General features: G+C 41.0%; 1 protein-coding gene across 2 annotated transcripts in view; it reads right to left on the reverse strand.

Moving 5' to 3' along the window:
- Window positions 1-25,513, reverse strand: part of pitpnm3 (PITPNM family member 3) — a 432,302-nt gene that overhangs the window by 306,121 nt on the left and 100,668 nt on the right. The window contains exon 1 of one of the 2 annotated variants that reach the window (XM_069910695.1): window positions 16,417-16,517. The exons of the other annotated variant lie outside the window; for it this stretch is intronic. The gene's annotated coding sequence lies outside the window, so the exon portion shown is untranslated. Of the gene's footprint in view, window positions 1-16,416; window positions 16,518-25,513 lie in introns of those variants that run through there. 2 annotated transcript variants of the gene reach the window in all.

Below are 25,513 nucleotides of genomic sequence, written 5' to 3' on the forward strand. Positions count from 1 at the left end.
AGTAAAAAAAAACACAAAATGCTGGAGAAGCTCAGCAGGTCAAACAGTGTCCTTTATGTAGCGAAGGCAAAGATACAGAACCGACGTTTCGGGCTTGAGTCCTTCATCAAAGTATGAGAAAATGCTGCCAGGCATCTGATCAACAGAGTGGGGAGGAGGGGTGTATTATAAAGGGGGATATTATAAGGTGATATTTATAAAGAATATTACAAGTAGTTGGGATCTGGAGTACGTTGAGATGGAGGAAGTCTTGGGTGCATTGATTTGTTCTTTTTGAAAAGCCAATTGGATTAGTATTTAAAGAAATTGCAGCATAACAAGGAAAGAGGACAAAGTGCCTCACCCTCTTGGAGAGACTCCACGAGCTGTGAAGCAGAAGATGTGATGAGCAAACCTATGTAAATCAAGGGAACTTTCCCATTTAGTTTTAAATAATGGTTCAAGACAGCATGAAAAACATGGTTACACTTGCTTCATTGGCCCACTGAAAGCAAGCAAGCCTGGGATTATTCACAGTGAATAAATAAATTATGAAACCAGATTTGCACTTGGATTCTTGAACTGTCCCTCCCATTTCTTATTTAAATTTTATCTGTGAAGTGTTAAAGCCTCACGAAACATTTGGCTGTACAGGGGTTCCTTGGGTATATGACACTGGCATCATACAAGTAGTTGTTGCCTTGTAATAAAGTACACAACCTTGTACTAACACTCCTGGTATCATCTGAGGATATTTTTGTGATTTTTAAAAAAAATTCTTATTTTATTTTCTAATTTGGTGGCAAGACCAGCATTTATTTTTCATCTCCAATTCCCCTTGAACTGCTGCAGCTCATCTGAGACGGTAGCTGATAGTACCACAAACATGTGCTCAAAGACCACTGCCATGTACCACAACTGGAGACAAGTTGCTGTTGGACTGCCCTAACCGTTGGACCTCAGGGAAGAGAGAGCTCTGGTGTTGAACTTTTCCACAGTGCACAATCATTTGAAAACTGCAAAACTGCACAAGCCCAAATAATTAAAAGATTCAGGCAGCAGCAAGTTAAAAAAAGAAAATGTGATAGTTGGTAGTCTGGAGAGATACATTGATTATAGGACATTGTGGGCCAAAAGGCCTGAACTGCACTGTGAAGTTCAACTAAACCCCACTGGGGATGTAAGCAGCAGGTTGAAATATCACAAATGTTCTGTAGTCACATTATTGCTTACACAAGTAATGGGACAAATATAATGGAAAACACACTATATTGACAGTTTGGGACTATATAATCAAGTATTTCAGTCCTTCACAGCATACGTGGAAAGAATAAAAATGTTCCACAGGCCCTAATCTTGAAGGATTACATTGAAAATAGACGGGCATTGAACATGGCTGCAAGATAGAGTAAACACGCCGATTTAATGCTGAGAATTGACTGAGACCTGAACCCATTATTACTAATCTGGTAACCCCCAACAGACAGGTAGAAATTTTCCACTGACAGAAGAATGAGAATTATTTCCCGCCACAGCCATCAGAAATTATAGAAATTTACAAGTTTGACAGAAGGGATGAAAGAATTGGGGGGGGGGGGGGGGGGGGGGGTGGGTGGGGAATATCAGTGACCTGGCATTGCTTTGAAAAGTCTGTCTGCGTGCTACCTGAAACAAGGTCAGCTCCTCGTAAGTGTGAGCAGCTCAAGTTCCTGCTGCAGATTGCACAGCAGGTATTTATCAAGAAGTCAAAAGTGTTGTGTGCACAAAAAAGGATGAACAGTAAGAGCACACAAATCCGAATCCAGAACAATTAACTAGGAGGGTTATTAATAGCAACACTGAACAGAAAGGAAGCATGTCAAATAGGAAGATACATACCAACTCCATGCACAACCCTGAAACTGGCGCAGGCAAGAACTAGCTTTCTGTAATATCTAAAGTGCAAGATTTCAAGAATAAAAATATTAATACCCAATGTCCAAGGATTCACCTAAATCATCGTTCCGGATGGCAGCAGCATATCCTGGGTGGTGTGAATCCTTAATGATTGCTGCTGCTCTCTGACGGCAGCGTTCCCTGTAGATCTTCTCAATGGTGGGGAGAGTTTTTGGCTCTGATGCCCTGAGCTGCGTCCACTACATTCTGCAGGGCTTTCTGCTCAGAGGCATTGGTGACCCCCCCCCCATCACCACACCATGATGCAGCTAGTGAGCACACTTTCCTTTAAGTATCTGTCGAAGTTTGCCAAGTTTTTCAATGTCTTACCAAACCTCTGCAAAAGCCTGAAGTTGAGGCGCTGACGTGCTTTCTTCATGATGACATTAATGTGTTGGGTCCAGGAAAGGTCCTCGAAGATGGTGACTCCCAGGATTTTAAATCTGCTCACCCTCTCCACCACTGATTTCCCCCAATGATCACTGGATCGTACATATCTGGTTTTCTCCTCGTGAAGTCCACAATCGGCTCTTTGGTTTTGGTGACATTGAGTGGGAGGTTGATGTCAGTGCACTAATCAGCCAACTATTCAATCTTCCGCCTGCATACTGACTCATTGCCTCTTTTTACACAACCTACTACTGTGGTATCATCAGCGAATTTGTAAATGGTATTGTCTTACCAAGCCACACAGTCATAGATGTAAAGCAAGTAAAGCAGAGGGCTAAGGCGGCAAGATTTCAGGAATAAGAAATTAATATCTACCGAGCAGCAGATTGTTGCCTTCTAGAGATGCTTTCAACAGGAAATGCAGGTTTGCAAGAAGATAACGTTAAGTTTCAAACCACATTCTACTGAAGTAGTTCAAACATTATGCATTGTTTGTTATGGCAGCCAATTTATTAGAATCAACTGCACAGAACAACTGATGCAACCAGTTTAACTAAGAAATGATCTATCGGAAAGAACAAATGGCTCTTTTTATTGTTATGAAATAATACATTAAAATTGTAATACTCATGATAGACTTCAACTTTTTCCTGCAGCTGAACTGACTCCAGTTCCAACCATTGGCAACCAGAATCCCAGATCCAGACTCCCAATGCAATCACGAAGCCTCCAGCAACTGCAGCCCTTCAGGAGGCCTTCTTGCCCTTAGCACCTTCTGGAATCTCAGCTCTTATACCTGGTTCCTATGTGCCAGGCTCCAGCAGTCCATGTGGGCCCTTCAACCGCAAGTTGTCAACAGCCCGCCAGCCAGTGTGAGTCCTTCAGCCACTGAGCCCCCCGCATGTCTACTACCATGGCCACCGTCCTGTAGGGTCATCTCCTATGCTTTTCTTTCTCAATGATGCCAAATAAAATTACATGCAGGTGGAACCACTGTCTATCAAGTCAGTAGTGAATAATTTTCACAAGTTTCCATTGGGAAACTGTTATGTTTGGATCAAACTATTGTCCTTTCCAAAGTTGGTGATTCTAACCATGGCACTCTCAAGATGAACCATTCTGTCAGGCAAACCTTGGGTGGAATTTGTACATTCTCACTTTGACCACCAGGTACAAAGATATTAAAAAGACATGGGGGCTGGTAGTTTAATTGGCCACATTAGTTTGTAGTTGAGTGATAGAATCCAGAGGAAGTTGATGGGAATGTGGGAGCATAACATGGAAGCTTTGTGAAAACACTAAGATTAGTTTAAAGAATGTTGGGTCAGCATGGATTTGTGGGCTGAGGGGCTTGTTTCAATGCTGTATGACTCAAATTGATGGCAGGAGAGGCATGACAGATAACTTTGGAGAAATTTACTCAAGCAGTGGTTTTAGAACCAACCATTGAATTTTAAATGTAAACACATAGCACGGTAAAAGGCCCTTTCAGCTCACAAGCCCGTGCCTCCCAATTACACCTAATTGATGCCACACAGACAACACAGGGAAACTATACAAATTCCTTACAGACAGCATGGGATTCCGACCCGATCGCTGGTGCTGTAACAGTGTTGCGCTGATACGTTAACTGTGCCGCCCTTAAGAGGAGACACAAGTCGAGCTGAGCCAGAATATCAGGCAGTCTTCAGATCAATAATAACCTACACCACCAACCTAAATACAGTTAAAACAGTCTAAATATATGAGAGGTCAAAGTACATGGGAAAGATACAAGACAACTGAGTGAACATAATTTATTTATGGATGGACAATATTTTTCAAAAAGAAAAAGCAGTGGTCAGTCGACAGATTGCAGGTGTCAGATGATGTCATTCATCCAATCAAGTATCAGTCAAGGGTTAATCTCTCAAAATATTGCATCTGATGCCGATGTACATAGTGCCTACGTCTCAGGAACAACAAGTCAACATGAACGTCCAAAAGAGCAGAGATCTTTCCCCCATGAAAATAATTTGAACTCCATGCATGAATCTTTGAGGGTTTAATTGGACAGTTTTTATTTGGAATTGAATGAGATATTCATAGCTGAGCTGCTAAAAGTGAATCCACAAGTGAACAAAATTTTTACTATCTGGTAACATTAACTTGCATGAAGCTACATTTAAAGCAAGATCCAAAAAATTATCCAAAATAGAAGGTAATCATTGGATGGAAAGGAGTGACTTCATAACGCAGTTCCAAAAATCGAAAACTGCAGATGGCTATCCAGACACCATGTCTCTCTCCCTTTGGGGAAACACCCTAAGAACTACCAAACAGCAATTTGTGCAATACAATTACAGGCATTGTGCTGGTTATAAGTTGTGGGATGATGCTCCTCATATATGTCGAAGTTTGCAACTAATAGAGTTTGTTTATTGTACACTTTAAGAGTTTCCACTGAGGAAGACTGAAAAAATGTCCGCAGGGTGCTCGTTAATTTAACTGCCTGCGGAGATGAAATGGAGTGGAATGAAGTATGGTGTGTGTGTGTGTGTGTGTGTGTGTGTGTGTGTGTGTGTGTGTGTGTGTGTGTGTGTGTGTGTGTGTGTGGTGAGTCATTTGCATCAACAGTTGTAACTTTTTTTAATGGAAATAATGTGTTTTTATTATCTCTTTTCTTGAACCATTAGCTTATCCCAGGGGCATATTGCAGTTTGATAGTGCCTGGTTACAGGCCAAGGTCAATATCTTTCTCTTCCCTGTCTGTTCGCATGACTGCCCAGATGCCTCTTAAAACATTGCTGCTGTATCTAGTCGTGTTTTCCAGGCACCTACCACTCGCCGTGTAAAAACTTAGCTCGTAAATCTCCTTTAAACTTTCCTCCTCTCACTTTATACCCAGGGCCTTTAATATTTGATATTTCTCACTTGGGTAAAATAGTCTATCTACACCTGTCATAATTTTTGATAGGCCGACCAGGTAACCTTTCTCCTTCCAGTTCTCAATTTTAAAAAAATCCAAATTTGTCCTTGCAGTTAATTCTTCTGGCAGGATCCGGTGAACCTCATATACCCTCCATATCCTCCCTCTATTGCAACAACCACTACTGCACTCAAAAGGTCCAAATGTAGCCTGAACCAACATGCAGTGGCAACATAACCATGCTGAGTTTCATACTCAACACCACTGCAGCCAAACACCATTTGACAACAAGGAGCTGAGCTTCACAGGAAGGATGGTAAAAGCTCTGCTTAGACACTATTGGAAGCTCCAATCCACAAAATTAACCCATGATGCCATGGCAAGAGCAGACATTAGCAACAACATGAAGACTCTTTGACCAGCAGTTAGAACTGATCCATGTCTCTGCTTAGGAGGAGCAAATATCCTTCAACTCCAGCCTCTCAAAACACTTCAACACTGTGGATATTCTTCTTCTTTGGCTTGGCTTCGCGGACGAAGATTTATGGAGGGGATATTAAAGCTTCAGCAATGCATGATTTAACTCTGTATGCAAGAATAAAGCTGCATTTACACCAGGATCAGACTTGTGCCCTTTGGTTTGTCTTGAAAGTACAAAACGCACAGAGAGATTAGTTGAAAGTGAATGGAAATCCAGTGTTAACAAGATCCTGGGTTCCCTCCAAACTCGGAATGACAAGCCACATGAAAGTCAAGCTAATGGGTCAGACAAAATCCCTTCTCCACATCTCCTTAAAGTGGTCTCATGCACCAGGTGTTGCCTCAAAGATGCTGCCCAGATAAATGTCACACGAGGAAATTATATCTATTGATGTTTAGTTTGTGAGGCGCTAATGTGCTGGGACCAATGAGCAGTTCATGCAGCAGATACTTTAAACTTGAACTAGCCTTGGCTGAAATTAGATGCCTTAATGCATCTGTAAGAAATGTGGAAGATGTTTTTTTTTTAATTTAATTTAAATGTTTTTATTTACAAAATGGTAGAAGTCCATTCTGACTATTTGGACCTGTGCAATTACACCCAAATTAACCCATCGACCCCACATGTTTTGGAGGGTGGAAGGAAACAGGAGCACCTGGAGGAAGCCCACGCAGACGTGTGGAGAACATACAAACTCCTTACAGACGGTACCAGGGTTCGAACCCAGGTCGAAGCTAACTGGTACATGATCCGTACCATAAAAAAAAGGTAGCATTGCATTTCTGGTGTAGGGTATCAAGGATTTTGCTTGATAACTAAAGAAGATTTTAAGACAAATCTTGTTTGAAATAGTAAGAATATGGAATTCATGACAGAGAAAGTTTAAGGGAGATGTGCGCAGAGAGCAGAAGGTGCCTGGAACAGGCTGAGTGGAAGTAACCAAGAGACTTTTGGATAGAGAGATCTACAGGCAGAAGAAAATTAACATGGGCATCATGTTCGGTAGTGGCATTGTGGGCCAAAGGCTTGTTCCAATGCTGTATTATTCATTATTCTACATGGAGTAAATAAGGCAAAGAACAGCGATATTGGGGGCAGGGAAGAAAAACATATAGTCATCATGACAAATGAAGGAAGGGATGGTTCAAATGCCAGCAGAAACTTGTTGAACCACAATGCATGTTTCTCCACTGGAATTACTACATAATTCCATATTGTTTTATCCTCAATTGTCTTTATTACCCTGGGGCTCTATGGGAGACCAGATGTTATGCAATGTGATCCTGTCTCAAATTCATTCAAGATATTGGATGCACTCTAATACTTTAATGACCAAAGCAGTTGTCTAGTCAACATGATCAACTTACGAGATATCAACAGACACCTTAACAGCAGAAGACCGACATGAAGCAGAATTGGGCTGTTAGCAGCAACTGGGAAAGAGCTCCTGATCTGGTCTATTAAGGGACGCTGGAAATGAATAATGTACAGTATAACCCAGGGAGAGAGAAAAGGGTGAAAACGTCATTTTGATCAATAAAAGAAAAACACAACTGGAATTGTGAGGTGATTTTACATACAAATGAGGGCCAAAACCAGCAAGTCACCCCAGGCTCTTGGCTACACCTCAGCATAGATCCTTGTCTAAAAATCCCAGGTTCAATTTCATCTCCATCCACTTTATTGAAACCAGTCCATCCTCACGTCCATTAATAGATCAGATCAGGCGCTTATTCATTGGAACAGGCAAGTTTCTAATATTTAACTGCTTCCACATTTAATGTCCTTCCTGTTACAGATTTGCAAAAGTACCTCTAATTTTGCACTTGCTCTCCAAAAAGTCTCGTTTAACAAAAAAAAATGTAAATGCAGCTCATTTAAATTTGTACAATTTTCCTGAAGCCAAAACCAACAACTGTTAACAGAGCACAGGAACAGCTCCTTTGACCCAAGATGTCTGCGCTGTTCATCACATAATGGATAACGTTCTTGTCATCGACAATAAAGAGGACTGGAAAAAAAAAGTCTAACATACGTAGAGGTTTGAACTCAGCCATTTAGCCCCACATATCCATGTTAATGTGTACATTCAGATTTCAGATGTCACAGTTATTGTCGGAGTACATACATGACATCACATGAGCTTATTTTGCCCTGTGGATGAAAGAGAGTTACCACTTATTGTTAGTGCAAATAAAATACTGTAAGCAACATATATATGTAAACAAATAAAGAAATGTAAACAAACTGACTGAGCAATACAGAGAGGACAAATAAAACAAATAAAGTGTAAAAGTAAAAAAAAACAATAAAGAGGACTGAAAGACAGCAGGGTGCTCCCCAAAAGAAAGCTCAACAGAAGAGTGTGCAAGTAAGATAGCCTCTTAGATTCATTCATGGGACCAAAGGGTTTCCTACACCATCTATTCATTCCCAATATTGATTCAAACAGTGTGGATCCCCCAAAACGGTGTTGGAAAAGGAAGGACTTATTTCTCTGCACCAGTCATTTTTGCAAGTCAGCACACAAACAGCAATAAAAATCTGATTTCATTATTTTTTGTGATGGTTGGGGTATAAATATGAGCTTAGATATTGGAGGATTTGATCTTCTTCAAATAATACAGGAGCTTCATCCCCCACATGAGAGCACTGGAGAAGTCTTGTCTAACTTCTAATTCAAAGGGTTAACACCTACAGTGAATATTCAGCTTAGGGAGCCAAGCATTACATTCAAATATCAGTCCATGTCTTGAACCAGAAACATTGAACCTAATCTTGAAAATATACAAGGGAGTGGGGGTGGGGGAGGGGGGGGGGGAGGTGCTTCTGAGTGAAATAATATCAAACAACTATTATTTTGGAACTAGGGAAGATCTAAAAGAGATGGGAAAAATGATGTTCATGATTATCATTGCTTGGATTGTTGTTGGATCTAATCTCCTTCATAAAGAAAATGCAGGAAAATTCTTGCTCATGGATCAGGCAAATTAAGGATGGATAAATATACCATCTCATCTGAGATTGAATTGGATTACAAAAGCAAGTTATAGCAAGATCATTAATGGGGAATGAGTAGAGCATTTGGAATGAAAGTAGAATGTCTGGATATACTGTTCAAATAAGCGAGCAGAAGCCACCATGGGTTGATTTTCAATCCCAGAGCACTTGCATTACTGTGCCAATTTTTGTTATAAGAAATCTCAGACTACATACACTGGTGGAAAGGGGGAGAAATAACATCACGAATCTCAACAATCAAGTGGATCCAGAGTTTCTTCAGTTTAGACTAAAAATGTAGAAGAAAAATTAAATTTAAATTTAATATAAATAAATTTAAAGTAGAATTTTTTTACTGAAATAACAGCACAATTGGAGAGAAAAATCACCCACGAGTAAAAACATCAGGGCATTAGAAACCAATGTAACTGTATAAAGGGAGTGTTAGGGCACAAAGGTACGAGCTTCAGCAAGTAAATCACTAACATCTTGAAATGAATTCTTGAACAGCATGCACTTTGTCAAATTTCAAGTGTTGGTTCATGTACAAGACTGGCAATTCAGATTTTTCTCAGTGTGAGCTATCTGTTCTAAGAGCAGATAAACTGAAAATTCATGGCATTGAGTACTTTTGGAGAGTTATGGTGCAAAAGATTAGTTAATGTTAGGGGAATGGAAGATGAAAGTTTATGATTCCCTTGAGTGAGTGTTAACACAATATCCCAATGCAATGCAATTACGAGATTCTGCTCCATGAAATCCCAGGCATATATTAGCATCAGTAAGATTAATCGTTATCAGAGAGAGTGCTGGAAGAAAATTGAGATATGGCATTCACATTTTCCATTTTTGGTTCATTCTTCGATCAGGAGATGCAGTGAAAAGGAGGCCAATTCCAGGCATGGCATAAAATCAACAGCCCCACATCGAGGACTAGAAGAGGTCACAACTAAGGAACCATTTCATCCAAGAAGAACAGGAGCCCAAGAACAAACATATTTCTGGTCAGATTTTCTGATTAATTTTCAGAGTACATATTTGACAGCACATACAACCCTGAGATTCTTCTTCCTGCGGTGCAGCAAAATTACCATTCACTGGTGGTGCAAAAAAATAATGTTTTGCCTGTGATGGCAATACCTTTTGAAGGACTTTGCAGTCAGGGGTGTTTCCATGTCAGAACGTGATGCAGTTGCAACACTTTCCAACAAACCTCTGTAGCAATTTGCCAGAGTTTCTGATGTCATACCAAATCTCTGCAAGCTTCTGAAGAAGTAGAGGCACTGATGTGCTTTTGATGTGGACAGGGATGCAGTTCCGGAGCGCCACTCTGGGCACCTCAGGAGGCAGCTCTGGCACCTCCTTGTCACCATTTTTTAGTAAGCTCTGGCACCTAAAAAAAAGCACTGCACTCCTGGATGTGGAGTGAGTGTATCACCAACCCTCAAAATAAAAACCTCATAACATGACAACATCAAACAGTTATGGTCAGATGGAGAAAGATAGTCCTTTGACTAAAGTGTTGGGAAGCCCTTGCTCTTAAGCTCGAGCACTGGACAGTTATTTTGGCTTTTTGCTGGTTTTCTTTATTGAAGGAATGGTGCAATTGGTTGGGAACACCAGCAACTACAACAGGTAACTAAGTCACCCGTTGTTGTTGTTGAATGTAGTTCTTGAGGGAAAGCCACTGAAAGAAATGTGTTTTACCCTGTTTTTTAAAAGAATTATTCTCATTATTCCCAAGGGGTAGGGCATAGACTTCCCACTAATACCAAAAGAAAATACAGCTACTCCACTGGAACAATAATCAAGCAGCAATTTCATCCAACAGCCTCTTGAACTTCCCCAAATTACCCCAATCGTCAACTAGTCCAGGATCTCAAAAGATCTGTCTGCACGATTAAGATATTACAATTTTTTTTACTTGCACTGATTGCAACCGTGAATATCTATATATCATTTTATATTTATCTCCTTTTCTGCCTCGGCTCATTATGGTAATTCAAGGGCAACGATGCTGAACATAAGTTGGTTGAACGGCAGCTTTTGCAATAGGGGTAAGAGAGAGAGAGAGAGAGAGAGAGAGAGAGAGAGAGAGAGAGAGAGAGAGAAAAAAAAACACACACACACACACCCACGGAAAGAAAGCTACACAATCAAGTGACAATATATGCCACCCCCTGATATCTCTAGCAGGCATGGCTCCTATCTAAATTAGGAACAATAATTTCTAGACACAATACTACAGCTTCCAACCTTTTGTCTGCACACATCTTATCAACGACTCTTCAGCATTGCCCACAGTTCCCAACCTGGAATGGAGCTCAGGTTCATCCCAGAAGAAGAGGCAGATGGCTCAAACATGGTGGACTTTATAGTGCTATCGGCTGGAGAGTCTGGCTCAGTGCTACTCACTATCAATGACTCCAAAGGCTGAGTGAGGAAAAATAGGTTTTAATACACATTAGATTTCAGCTGGCCCAACTCCATGTGCTCGAATGAATGGAAGAGAGTCGGGAGGTCAACCTTTATGGCCAGGTCACAGAGGGAGGGGTTACAGGGGATTGAGTCATGAGAAGGCAGGCCAGCCACTTATACACAGAACAGTATATACTTATCACCGCTCTCAGGTATCGATGACCAAGGGACCAATGACCAAGTGTCCGCTAACCTGTGGACAAGGCTTGACCTTGATTGGCAGGTAAGATGGCTTCCAACTAGGTTCCAGGCTGAGAGGTCATATGCCCCCCTGCAATCCACATTCCCACCAGACTCCAGATGGAGGGGGTTACATGACCCTCCACAATCCAAACTACATCTATTGTAGCTGGTGTACCTTGCATACGTGCTTGGCTGCAGCAATAAAATTTTCTGTGCATCTGTACATTGTGTTTATGCATGTGACGTTAAACTCTAATTACAATAAAATATGACACTCAATTTCTGAGTTTCAACTTCCTTTTGTACTGAAACCTACACATAGTCTTGATCAAACACCCTCCCACCAATGCCCTACCACGGCTCTCAATTTCATCCTCAAGAGGTCAGTGAAAAGCAACTAACAAGTGTAACCAGTATTTTAATAGAGATTGATAGAAAATGCCAAGATAGTAAGCCCCATGTTAACTCAGCCAAATGAGTATCAAGGGGGCAGAGCAGAAAACTGGACAGGGAGGTGGAATGGGGAAGAAAAGGGCATCAGAAGTGAAAAAGTGGCCTGTCTTGCAGAAATTCATACAGCAAATCTGCAATTTATGAAAATGGGAGGAATTACTGGAAAATATTTAATCATCCATTCAAATATTGTTATGGGCAAAATTCTTTTGGTTATTTCAGTAGAATTGGTTCTTGGTGGTACAATTATTTGCTTAGAGTGCAAAAACAGAAAAGAAACTGAAAATACATACCCTAAAGAGTCAATGGTATTGTTGCAAAAACTTTAAACCTCCTGAAATTACTTTTCTCAATGACTTAATTTTCAAAGCCAAAATGGAGGAAAATATTTTGCACAAGGAATGTGATTGGGCAAATGGACCAGTTAATCAAGTTCAGTGTAAATCAGTGCTGCTTAACAACAGGAATGTTCTCTAATGCATTGGACCAGCAAATAGAGAATTGCTGTGAGATGGTAAAGTGCTCTCTATCTGTTACGTGGGAAAAGCCGTGCAGCAATTAAATTAGAACATCTGACGCGCTGCTCAGAAGATTGGCAGAGAACGCAGACCACCATTGCATTACTCTTCAAAAATCCTTGACACTAGAAGTACAAAATACACAAGTTGGAGGCGATGAGCCACATGGCACGGTGAGCACAGCAGTTGGTGCAGCGCTGTTACAGCGCCGGCGATCGGGACCAGGGCTTGGATCCCACGCTACAGGGAGTTTGCATGTTCTCCCCGTGTCTGCGTGTCTTTCCTCCAGGTGCTCGGGTTCAAAATGGGTTAGGGTTAGGGCCTGCTACCATGTAGTATGTCTAAAAAAAAAGCCACATCCAGAAATGTTTACAAGTCAAAGATCAATCCTTACATTGGCAATAACTGAGAATAATTTATAGGATCTTCAAAATATGCATAAATACACTGCAATTAAATGAAATTTTTTTTACATACATGTCAGTAACAGTTTATTTTGGCCCACGAGCCTATGCCACCCAATTACTCCCAAGTAACCTATACCTCTGGTACGTTTTGACAGTGGAAGACAACCAGAACACCCGGAGGAAACCCATTCAGACACAGTGAGAACATACAAACTCCTTACAGAGAGCATTGGATTCTAACCCTCAGTCCTGATTGCTGATGCAGTAACAGCTTTGCACTATCCACTCTGCTAACCTTGCTGCTTTTTTAAAGAAAATAGTCTTTAAAGGAAGCAACTGAAGTATCATATTGTGGCATTAGAGTACCTGGCTGAGACCACACTACTTTGGAAAACACAGGCACACAACCATTTAAAACCGACAGAAACCAAGGTTCACATGCAAGAGCATCAACGCGTAAGTGAGTCAGCCACTACATCCTCTGTTTCAGGTGACATTATTAGTGTTCAAACAATTTTCTCCTGGTTTATGACCGCATCTGAACTCGTCAGATGCATTACATTTCCATATCACTTTGAGGTAATTATGATGTTGTATTTAGCAATGATGAATTAGTCAGATGCTACCAGATGTTCTTCCTCTAAAGAGCTGTGTATCATTCTTAATTTGTGTTTAGGAACCACCACTGGAATTTACCAGTAAAGATGAATTAATAATTTATTGGCACTTTACATCTTCAGAGCATTACAGTTATACGCCATTTAACCCAATAAATCTAAGCTAACTATCACGTTGGTGTAGTGGCTAGTGCAACGCCTTTACAGCGCCAGCGATCGGGACGAGACTGGGGTTCAAATCCCACACTGTCTGTAAGCAGTTTGTACATTCTCCCCATGTCTGCGTGGGCTTACTCCGGGGGCACCAGTCTCCTTCCACCATTCAAAATGTACCAGGGGTGTAGGTTAATGGGGAGTAAATTGGGCAGCATGGACTCATGGGCCGAAATGGCCTGTTACCGTGCTGTATGTCTAAATTTAACATTTAAAAATTTATATCAAGCGTCCAGTGACACTTATCGTATTTAATTCTGCCCACAATAATGCCCACCCCCAACCTCGATTGTTTCACTCACCAGCGCACTAGGGGCAATTTATTGGCCATTTAACAGATCGATCCACAAATTTGGTACATGGGAGTCAACCTACACAGAGACAAGAATGTTCAAAAAACAGACAGCACCAGAGATCAGGGTTGAACTCAGGTCACCACTCTTCAAATGCAGGGAAAGTAACTCACCAGCAAAAAGCAGTAATGGGTGGGAGATTGAAATCCTACTTAAAAATCCATTAAGTAAAATGTTAATGTTACTCATGACTGTTGCATTATTCCAGGCAGGTCATAGCAAGATCTGTGAAAAGCCCAAAATCAGAAAATACAAGCAGCATTTTTTTAAAATGTAAACTAATTAAATGGTCAGGTTGTTTTACTTTACAGATCCAAAATTCAGAGTGTCTTGAAATGACATTAATTTTGAAATCAGCTTTCAATGTCTAGCCTCAGAGATACAGGATGGCACACATTTTACACCCACTGAAACTATTCTGACACAAAGAACGTCCTCTTCATGATCCAAGTTCACTTGTACCAGCTAGTAAGAAGAGAAAGAGTAGGAACTGTGGGATACCAGGCAAGTTTCCGGAGATCAAGTCAGGTATCCATACAAGAGACTGCATTAACTGGCTTTATAACATCTACTCCTTGCCATGGATCGTCATCAGCGGGCGAAGAGGCTTTGACTCAGTCAGCAATGCCCATCTCCCGCACCAACCAAATTGTCGATCGCTTTGAAGGAGATCTGAAAAGTGCCTGGAGTCTTCATGGGAGAAATGGGTTTGGGTCAGATATACAAGATGTCTGCAGTGAGAGTGATCGTTACTAACACAATCCATTGGAGAAGTGGCCAAGCTAGTTACTGCTTTAAAACTAAACAAAGCAACATCTGCTCAATTTTTCTGCCACTCCCTTCCTCCTTCAGCCTTAGTAAAGGGCAACCCATATGTTAAAATGCTGACGTCCAGCTAAGAGCTTGCAGACAGTCCATTAGTTACTTTCACGTTTAATTTGTCAGCAATTTTTTCTACTCCACAGGCATACCTCCAACGACATACTAATGCAAGTTACTCATCCTGGGAAATGTGGCCCTTTTAAAACCAATGCTACAGAGGCTTTTGTTTTCTCCCCCAGGGCTGAAATGGATAACACAAAAGGACACAGATTTGAGGTTCTTGGGAGCAAATACAAGGGCATTGCAAGAGGTACATTTTTCCCCCACACAGTACTGGGTGTATGGAATGCACTGCCAGCAAAGGTGGTGGAGGGAGGTCGAATGGGATCATTTAAGAGTCAATTAGATAGGTACATTGACCACCGCCAGTGGGCTGATAACGCCTCAAACCGTGCATCTTGGCGCCTCACAGTTTGGCGGGCAGCAACCTCCTTTGAAGAAGACCGCAGAGCCCACCTCACTGACAAAAGGCAAAGGAGGAAAAACCCAACACCCAACCCCAACCAACCAATTTTCCGCTGCAATCGTGTCTGCCTGTCCCGCATCGGACTTGTCAGCCACAAACGAGACTGCAGCTGACGTGGACTCTTTACCCCCTCCATAAATCTTCGTCCGCAAAGCCAAGCCAAAGAAAAGATAGGTACAGGGAACTGAAGGGGTATGCAGTAGGAATATTCTCGACATTTATTAGAGTAGGTTATTAGGTTGGCACAACACTCTGGGCTGTGCTGTAGATTTCAACATTCTATAAAAGATTGACTCCAATCTTTAAAAGTATTTATTTATTCAATATTTTCAATAATCTTTGCATCACTACTAAGCCTCTTTAAATAGTATACCTAAAACCTCATACAACCATGGAATTTCAGATGGGTTGAATAGAACAATCTCAGTCAATATTAACATAAAAGTTTCATGGATAATTAATTTTTAATTAAACCATGAGATCAGATTGAATTCCTGTAACTCATTCCATATGCTTTTCTGAATGAAGACCAGGAATTTGCCACCCTTCCTATCTTTTACTCTTGATATTGATTTCTCATCTACATTTCCCCAGTCTCATTAAAGGGTTTTGACCATTCTTTTTCTCCCCCTGATGCTGCTTGCCTTGCCAACCTCCTCCAGCAGAGTGTGTTTAGCCAGAGATTTACATGTCCGGACATTCATCCTCAGATTTTTCCTTCCCTCCCTTGGCCAGATCAAGGTGCAGTCCCCTGCAGGTATTTTAATTTTTTTTAAATGACCAGAGTAATTCTTTGACAAGTGTGTTTTGCTGCTGTTATGATTCCACAGATATATCTGTCTTCACTTAATTTAGCTCTAGTACAATAACATTGGATAAAATGGCTTCTTTTCCCGTCTGCTTGTTTGCCAGCATTATTGCAATGCTTTTGCAAACATCTATGTTCAGCAACGAACTTTACAGTTAGAATGCTATCTAAATTATCAGCATTACAAAATGAAGGAAAACACAATTTTAGTGAATTTTGTTAAACATTGGGCAAGAATGAGGGAAAAAATACCCCCAGTTTTGAATAAAATAGTGCCACGTGATCTTTCAAATTTGTGATGGCAGACTGAGCTTTATTTTAACATTGCTAATGAGAAACACTCACTCAGTATATCACGAAGCTGTTAGTCCAGAATCTGTTTGCAAGTCTCTGGAGTTGCACTTGAACTCCCAAATCTTCATGTCAGAGGAAAGAGAGCGATCATCTCGCCAAGGATGACAGCTGTGAACCATGATTAATGCAAAGTAATTGAAATCAGATTATCTGATAATTACATTTTTCAACAGTATATTCTTTGTTGTGGTTGGTTACATTGCTCACTTCAAATTATTGGTAATTTAAATTCATTTAAGCTCACACTCAAAAATTATCAATATTAGACATAATTTAGTTTAGCATCAATTTTGCATTGCTCAGATCGGAGGTGATAATTTATCAGCTTCGAGTGTGGATCTGTTCCTTTTATAAAACTAATTACTTAATATATTAAATCTATAAAATTCTGGAAAATTGAAACTGTCAACAAAACAAAAACACTCCAGAATCTGCAATTTAGAAAAACATGTTAACATTTGGAGGTGTCCTTTATCAGAAGAGCCCAATGAAGCTGCAGCATCTAAAATACAAATTTGTCCATTCACGTGCTTAGGATCTTTCAATAGTTTACCAAAATTAGCATGAGATGTTCACCTATTTTCATTTATTCTGGCTCTCGACCTTCTTGATTATGCAGGCTGACATTAGCAAAACTGCCAGGATGCAGCTAAAAGAGAGATTGATAGTTGAAGCATCATTACATCTGGATGCTAAAAGCTGGAGTAGCAAAAGAGTGTTCATTAATAGCCATGACGTACATTCTTTAGTGCAAATGACTATATCTCATTTATATTGCACGAGTGGAGCTCAAGATGTTACTCACAACCCATGATTTGCATGAAACATTGTTCCCATGTCTTGGAATGTAAAACAGCTTAGTTGTCTGGGTTTTATAAGGACACTAACAGTAAGTGTCACGTATTCATTCCAACAAAAATGAAATCCTGCAATAGACCTCCACAACGAGAGGATAGTTCAAAATGCTTTACAAACAATCAAGTCTTTTTAGGTGTGGTCAATGATGTAGGAAACACCAAAGATTCCACATCCAGGAGATAATGGCCAAGAATATATTAGGAAACGTGATGATTCAGGATTAGGAGCCTGAGTAGAGAAGTACAGTACTTGCTCTTTTCTGATTTGTGTCCTGATATCTTGAAACGCACTGTCCAATTTTCTCTCAGCAACAACCCCAATCTCACAATCAAACACAGCAGACAAAGGTGGTGCTGAGGCCAGACAACAACTCTTAGACCTCCTCTTACTTGGGGGATAAGATCCCACCAAGAAACATCAGTCCACTTTCTCCCACATCATCACCAACCTTGTCACTTCCAGTCAACTCCCTTTCACACCCTCCAACCTCTTGTTTCCCAACACCGCAGTTCTACCTCCAACTCAAAATCCACAAACCCAACTGTTCAGGTAGGCCCAGTGTTTCTGCACATTCCTGCCCACCATACTGGTATCATGGCCTCCATTTTGTCCCCTTGGTCCAGTCCCTTCCCACCCACATCCAGGACAACTCATCATATCACCATGGATGCCCAGTCCCTATACACTTCCAACCCCACAAGGATGTTCCTTCCTCCAACTCCCCAGTCCCTTCCTTCTCTTATTAGACAGCAGTTGTTCTTGGGGCTTGACCATTATTTCTCAGCTTCATTCTCTTCTCCCACCCCCTCCCCAAACCGAATTCATCTTCAGCTTGTGCCTCTACCACTTCCACTCCTCCCACCCCACCTTTCTATTTAGGAGTCTGCCTGATTTTTGGCACTCCCGAGGAAATGCTCAGGAACAAAACATTGACGGCTTTCCGTGGATGCTACATGACCTGCACTTTACTGATATTTTTCCTCTCTGAATTGCATGGTTCATTTACATGTACCTTGTGTACAGTATTTTTTTGCACTACCAATAAGTGGTGATTCTGCCTCGCCTGCAGGAAAAAGAATCTCAGCGTTGTATGTGATGTCATGACAATAAATCTGAAATGAGAGGTGACCAATTGGGATGTGATCATCACACTGCGTGCTGATTTTCATTCCCTTTCTCCAAACAGAGATGCTTTGCGTCATAGAGTCACATGGGCCAGAAATCAGAAACTGACCAGAAACACAAATGGACCAGAAAATAAATTCTTGAGCTACGAAAGCCAATCTAATCTGTTAACATCCATGTGCAAGCTATAACGCAGGCAAGTAATAGATTTCTGTTTGCCGAAATGCGTACATCTCCAATAGCAGTCAAGCTCAATACCATCCAGTACAGAGCATCCCACTTAATTTGCATCCATCTTCTAAAGCATTCACTTCCTCCACCAATGAACATGAGCAGCAGTATGTATCATTTCCATATATAATCACTTGCCCAAGCTTTTTCCAAGAGCATCTCTCAAATGTAGGACCTCCACAAAAGCTTCCGGCTCACGCAAGCCCCACAAGTTGCAGATTCCCAACCAAGGCACATACCACCTTGCTTTGTAAATGTGTTGACGTGGCTTCATCTAAATCCACCCCAGCTGTTTCCCAAACTCGTGTGGAAATGCCCGGTTGTGTTTGGCAGAAGACGTGCACAGCCTGGCAGCGGCCTTCCAATCCAGCCCCAACCACCCAGCAGCACTCACCAGAAATACTGGAGCAAATCAAGTGGCTCGATTAGGGATGGGTGATAAATGCCAGTCATGTCAGCAAGGCCAAGATCCCAAAAATGAATAAACAAAAGCTTAATCTCTGCTTTATGATGGGTTATTTGATCTCAGCTGAGCTAATAGTAGATACAAACATGCTGAAGAAACTTTTGCAGGTCACGTTGCATCCATAGGAAGAAAAAGATAATCAATGCTTTTGCCCTGAGCCCTTCATAGATGCATTTCACACCCCTGACAAAGGGCACTGGCCAGAAACATTGATTATCCACGTGGTGATTCACCACCGTATTCTGTTACTTGGTTATTGGCACTGTGAACATGTTTGGTTCATATGTATGGTTGCCCCACCTCCCCTTAGTGATTCCATCCCCTGGAATCCCTTAATAAAGTCAGTTAAGCTCTCAATACGAGTCCTGGGATCGAGCCAGAACAGGAGCATGGTCCAGTCTTATGTTATTTAAAAGCCTGTCGTCCATCAACTCCAGCCTGTTGGTATTATTGATAGTGTATCAATTTTAATACCGTAAAATTTTAGAATGGAAAAGCTGCGAAAGCACAAACTAGATGTAGATCTGCCAGCTCGCAGTCCAACTAGCTCCAATCCATCCACGATGACCTCTGACACCCTGGGGTCATCAGGCTTTTTCATTTTGTCAAGGCCAAAAACCTCCCCTACTTCATCGTCAACGTCTGGACCCTGACTAAAAACTGCTGGCTTTGCATCGAATGCAAACCAAGGTTCTACAGGCCTGACAAGTCACATCTGATCAAGACTACTTGACCCTTCGAGCACCTGAGCATGGATTACAATGGGCCTCTGCCCTCGTCCAATCGGAACCTGTACTTCCTCAACATTTTTGATGAGTTCTCTCATTTCTTTACGGTATTAAAAGCCTGTCATCCTGCAACTCCAGTCTTTTGGTATTATTGAAAGTGTATCAATCCTTTTACTTCCAATAGATGCTGCATGACCTGCTGAGTTTATCCAGCACATAGTGTGCTGCATCTGGAGACTACATTTAACTAGTAGTAGCCACATTGTAGTTGGCCTCAGTACTCAATCATGGACCACTATTTATGGTTTAATACCTTTCTGAAGATGCCATCTTCCTTTGTGAACTACCAACTTTACAATATTTTACAATTTAATAAATAAGCAAACAGCAAGGGCTGAGAACTGTTCCGATCTGTTTTCTAAATGCCCTACTAGGACTTATGAAGCACTTGTGATGCCGACTGTGACAAAGTATATAATTTTTTTTTCGAAGATAAATTGGGAACAGGACAAGCTGGCAAGATGGATTTGTAAGTGCTTTGTGCAGCCTGGTGGTTCATGCAAGAGAGGACTGGCTGTCTAATCTTTCACTTGGAATAAGAGAAATAAGAAGGAACACTGTGGTGACCTGAAAGAAAGAGGTTATCATCTGGAGAACCCTGAAGAGGAAAGTTCATCAGCAAGACACTGAAGTGGCTGATTAAAAAGGAGCAATAAATCTCTCTCTGAAAACCAACAAGAACCTTCCTGAGTAGTAACCATTTACCTTTCAAGCACCAAAGCCTGGTGAACTTTATAAATGCTAAATTCTGTGCACAGAATAAGAATTGCCTGCAACCAGTGAACTTGGAGGAATGAGAAGTGAGATTGGACTGTGAACTACAGAACTTTTCTGAACTTACACACACATTACATACATGTACACTTAGAATTAGAAGGAGGTTAAGTAAGTCAATGGAGATAAGTTAAAGTTTGATTTTATTTTCATGTTTAAAGATAATTAAAAACAACTTTTGTTTAGTAACCATTTGTCTTGGTGAATATCTATTGCTGCTGGGTTTTTGGAGTTCCTCTGGGCTCATAACACCAATTATTGTTTTTTTTTAAATTATTTACAACACAGTATAAGCCAATTTTGGCCATTTAAATCTGTGCAACCCAATTAACCTACAACTCTATGTTTTGAAAGATGGGAGGAAACCCAAGCAAGTCATGGAGAACACGTATAAACTCCTTATAGACAGCACTAGATTCTAACCCAGGTCGCTGGTGTCATGCTAATTTGGAGACACTGGCAATTGAAATCAATAGCTTTCTGGCCTGCATTATTCACTTAGATATCAACCGTCAGCAAATGTATTCAAAATTGTTTTCATCGCGTGAAACACCATTCAGACAAGCAAACCAAGAACCCAACATGATGCAACTCCACACATTGTTCCAAAAATTATTTCATATCCTTACAAAGTCAAAACAATATACTATTTTATGAAAAGGATGAAAATCATGGATCAGGAGCTCCTTGACTCCCACATATGTCATATAATTGAGTGATGGTCATTCTCATTTACCAGTGAATCATCGACAAGTTTAATATCACATTGGCGTAGCCCTCAGGAATATAATCATCTTCAATTACATAGTTTATTATGAGCTTCTGGTGCCAAATAAATCCAGTCTTCTGTTGAGTTAATAACCTCTACAGGACAGGCCACAATATATTGGCACACAAGGGTTTTCAGTCTTGCTTTGTTTGCTTTAGATATTTACAGGTAAAGATCGATGCCAGCCCACACAAAGGTACAATTCTAAACTATTGCTGCACATGCAATCCTCCTCATAGCAAAAACAAACTGCTGGAAGAACTCAGCAGGTCAGTTAGCATCCAAAGGAGGAAATGGACAGGTGAAGTTTTGTGATGAAATCCTGCTTCAATCCAACGTTGACCCTCTGAGGTTATTTTGTTGTTTTTATTTTACTCTAGCATCTGCTGACTTTCATGTCTCCATCATCCTCTTCATACCCTCAGGATTGAAATGGGGAATTCTAACCCTCAGACCTTGTATTTTTTTGGATCTTCTTAACCAAATAGAATCTTCTTTATTTGACACGATAGAATATATTTGAAGGATTTTACAACACATCCCTCTTGCAGGAGGATCACGTGGTTATCTAGTTCTGCTTTCCTGGATTAAACTGTGATAAAAATGTTAAAAACCATGTGCAAAGACCTGCATTATCATTCTGATAAAATGACCTTCATTTGCTGAGTTCACCCTAGCAGAAGCTTTGCACCTTGCCGTGAAGCATTAAGTATTCTCTTGCAAGTTCTGCTTCATAGCATAAATGGCATTGCAATGCTTGACTTGGTGTTTCAGTATTCTGTTCTAAAAAAAAATTGTGCACAGACTCGCTTAGCACAGGGTTTTTTTTTAATGTTTCAATCAGTTCTGATTCAGGTTTTGGCATGATGAAACTTATCATCCTCCCCCAGAATGCATGTGGAGAGTTACTTCACTCAGATCGTAAAACACATTCGACTGTACATCTTCTCAAGCAACAGCTTCTCTTTGCCACAACCCCGCCCACCATCCCCCACCACTGAACGCAGAGATGCAGTTAGCTACCACTGCTGTGCTGACAATACCAGGTATCTCCGGAAATAAGGTGATTTTGACTCATCTTCATTGAGCTGCCTTTTGTTCCCATTAAACACTGGCCCGAGCACAACCTCTGCATGTCTTTGACTTATTCTGTCATGTCCACTGAGCCCCCTGCAGCAGATCAGGTCAGACTGACCATCCCAATGAAGTCCAAAAGCAGCTTCGATCCCTTGCCTATCAGAATCCATTCTCTTCCACCTTCAAATAAATGTTAACTCAGCACCTCAGTTGTTGAAACCCTCAACCCCTCTCCATTCCAGAATTGTTAAATATTCTGGTGGCCTATCTTCTCCACCACCCTTCCCCCCCCCCCACCCCCCCCATGTCAGATCATGTCAGAATTATTGACCTTATCCAGCCCTGTGGCACATTGCACATCCCAACCCATTTATATTAACACCTGATTCAACCCCCACTCTCAATTCAAAATTCTCTTCCTGTTATGTAGTCCTTTTCCCAATCTATCCCTATAACCTGAGATCCCTTTCCCAGGTATTTGAATCCTCTGACTTGGAGAATGGGGCCTGAGTAATTGAAGGCACCATTGTTCCTCACGAACACCGTCCAAAACCTCTTTTGAGCCATATTTGGTCAACCTCTCTCTCTCTCTGTGTCAGTCTGTAATTATGCTCTGCAGTAAAACCTGCATTATTGGTTGCAGTGAAAGGAACAGGGATTTGAGGAGCTGCAAGAAGCATTTTTAAGAGAAGCCATTTCACTTCCATGTACTTTTCTCATTTACTAATACATTCAGAAAATCCAGTCCAATGAAATTGACCTGGCTCTCTAACAAAAAAAAACTCAGAAAGAGGAAGGGAGCAAGAAGACTAAAACAGCATCTTGTTCAGCACAGGTATCAGGCTGAAGGGCCTGTTGCTGTGTTGTTCTATTTCCTAGGATTATATGATGGTACAATAAGATGATATTGGTTTAAGGAAAGGGGAGAGATTTAAGAAGGACCAGAGGACAATGCTCCCTCTAACTTTTAGTAGTCAGTTGCGCAAAAATCTTCTGCCGTGCAATTTTTTTTTTCTTGTGACAAAAGTTTGTGCGGACTGAATGCTTGTGCAAATGTAAACTTGAAATTGTTTCAAGATCATTTTGGCACAGCCTATCTCTCATGGCTAATAAAACTGCATTGCTATGTTTTAATATAATACAAGCATGATTGCATTCAATAAGTATAATTATTAATTACTACATTATTTTAGGTAACTCATCTTTTGTGCACGCCTGAGTTTCCTTTGTGCGCTGGTTGCAAAACGTGCACATGCGCCCAGTTTAGAGGGAACAGTGCCAGAGGGGTAGTTTTTTCACTCAGGGGGTAGTCTGTATCTGGAAATATGCTGCTAGTAAAAGCTATAGAATCAGGTATAATTACAATGTACAAAAGGCATTTGGACAGACATGTAGACAGGTGGAGCTTAGAAGGAGAGGGACCAAATACAGGCAAATGAAACTATCCCAGAATCCCTAATTGGTTAGTGTGGATGTTGGCTCAAACTGCCTGTTCCATGCTCTATGACAGATGTTAACAGTAGAGAAAGGATATAGGGGGACCAGAGGAAGCAGTTTGTGGGCGATTGGAAGTGTTGTGGACAGCAAAGATTGTTTTGAGAGCTTGCAGAGGGATCTGGACCAGTTGATAAAATGGGCTGAAAAATAGCAGATGGAATTTAATGTAGACAAGGGTGATGTGTTGCCTTTGGAAGGACAAACCAAGAAAGGACATACACTGTAAATGGTAGGGCATTGAGAGTGCAGTAGAACAGAGGGATCTGGGAATACAGATACATAATTCCATAAATGTGGCATCAGAGGTAGATAGGGTTGTAAAGAGAGCTTTTGGCATATTGCCCTTCATAAATCAAAGTCATGAATACAAGAGTTGGGATGTTATGTTATTGTATGAGGTCATATTTGGAGTATTGTGTGCAGTTTTGGTCACCTAATTACAGGAAAGATGCCAATAAGATTGAAAGAGTGCAGAAAAGATTTACTTGGATGTGCCCAGAATTTAGGACCGGAGTTACAGGGAAAGGTAAACAGGTTTGGATTTTATTCCCCAGAACTAAGAAGAATTAGGGGAGATTTGATAGAGGTATTTAAAATTATGAGCGGGATAGACAGAGCAAATGTAGATAGGCTTTTTTCACTGAGGGTAGGTGAGGACGTGTTAGGAATGAAAGGGGAAACTTCTTCACACAGAGAGTGATGGGGTGTGGAATGAGCTGCCTGGTGAAGTGGTGAATGCAGGCCAAATTTGAACTTTTAAGAAGAATTTGGACAGATTCATGGATGGGAGAGGTATTGAGGGCTACGAGCTGGGTGCAGGTCAGTGGGACTTGACCAAAAAAAAATGGTTTGGCACAGACTAGAAGGGCAGAAGGGGCTGGTTCTGTGCTGTAATGTTCTATGGTTGTATTCATGCACCTTGATGCCTTTATGTCATTTAAACTAAATGTGCAGACGCAGCAAATGATTGGTATTTTCTTGCATTGCAAGATGAACGTAGCAGTAATAATATCTTACTGAAATTACATCAGTTGTTGGTAAGACTGTATCCAGAATATAATGAACAAATCTTGTCTCCTTGCTCAAGAAAGCATGTACATGGCCATATAGGGAAAGCAACAAAAGTCTATCACTTGTGAAAGAAGTTCAGCAGAGATTTCCCATTGTCTATGCCAGCCATTCTCAACCTTTTTTCAGTGCTGGCTCTTTACAAACCAGAGGGAGGAAGGTTGTCTGAAATCGGAGAAGGGGCCATCTTCCCTTTCCACTCAGTCTTAACCCAAAACGATGCTGCCTGACCTGATGGTTCTTCCAGCATTGATTTTGTGTTCCAGATTCCAGCGTCTGGAGTCTTTTGTGCCTCTACAACGGAGGAAATACCTGAACCAGGGTCTTTGCAATATATTTTAAAAACTTCTATCGCAATGACAGCCCAATGTCACTTCCAATTCTCTGAAGAAGAGCCATTTCAAAACGTTGATAATCCAGGGGATCAGCTGGTCG

The sequence above is a fragment of the Narcine bancroftii genome, chromosome 14 (assembly GCF_036971445.1).
Source record: "Narcine bancroftii isolate sNarBan1 chromosome 14, sNarBan1.hap1, whole genome shotgun sequence".
NCBI classification, from domain to species: Eukaryota; Metazoa; Chordata; class Chondrichthyes; order Torpediniformes; family Narcinidae; genus Narcine; species Narcine bancroftii.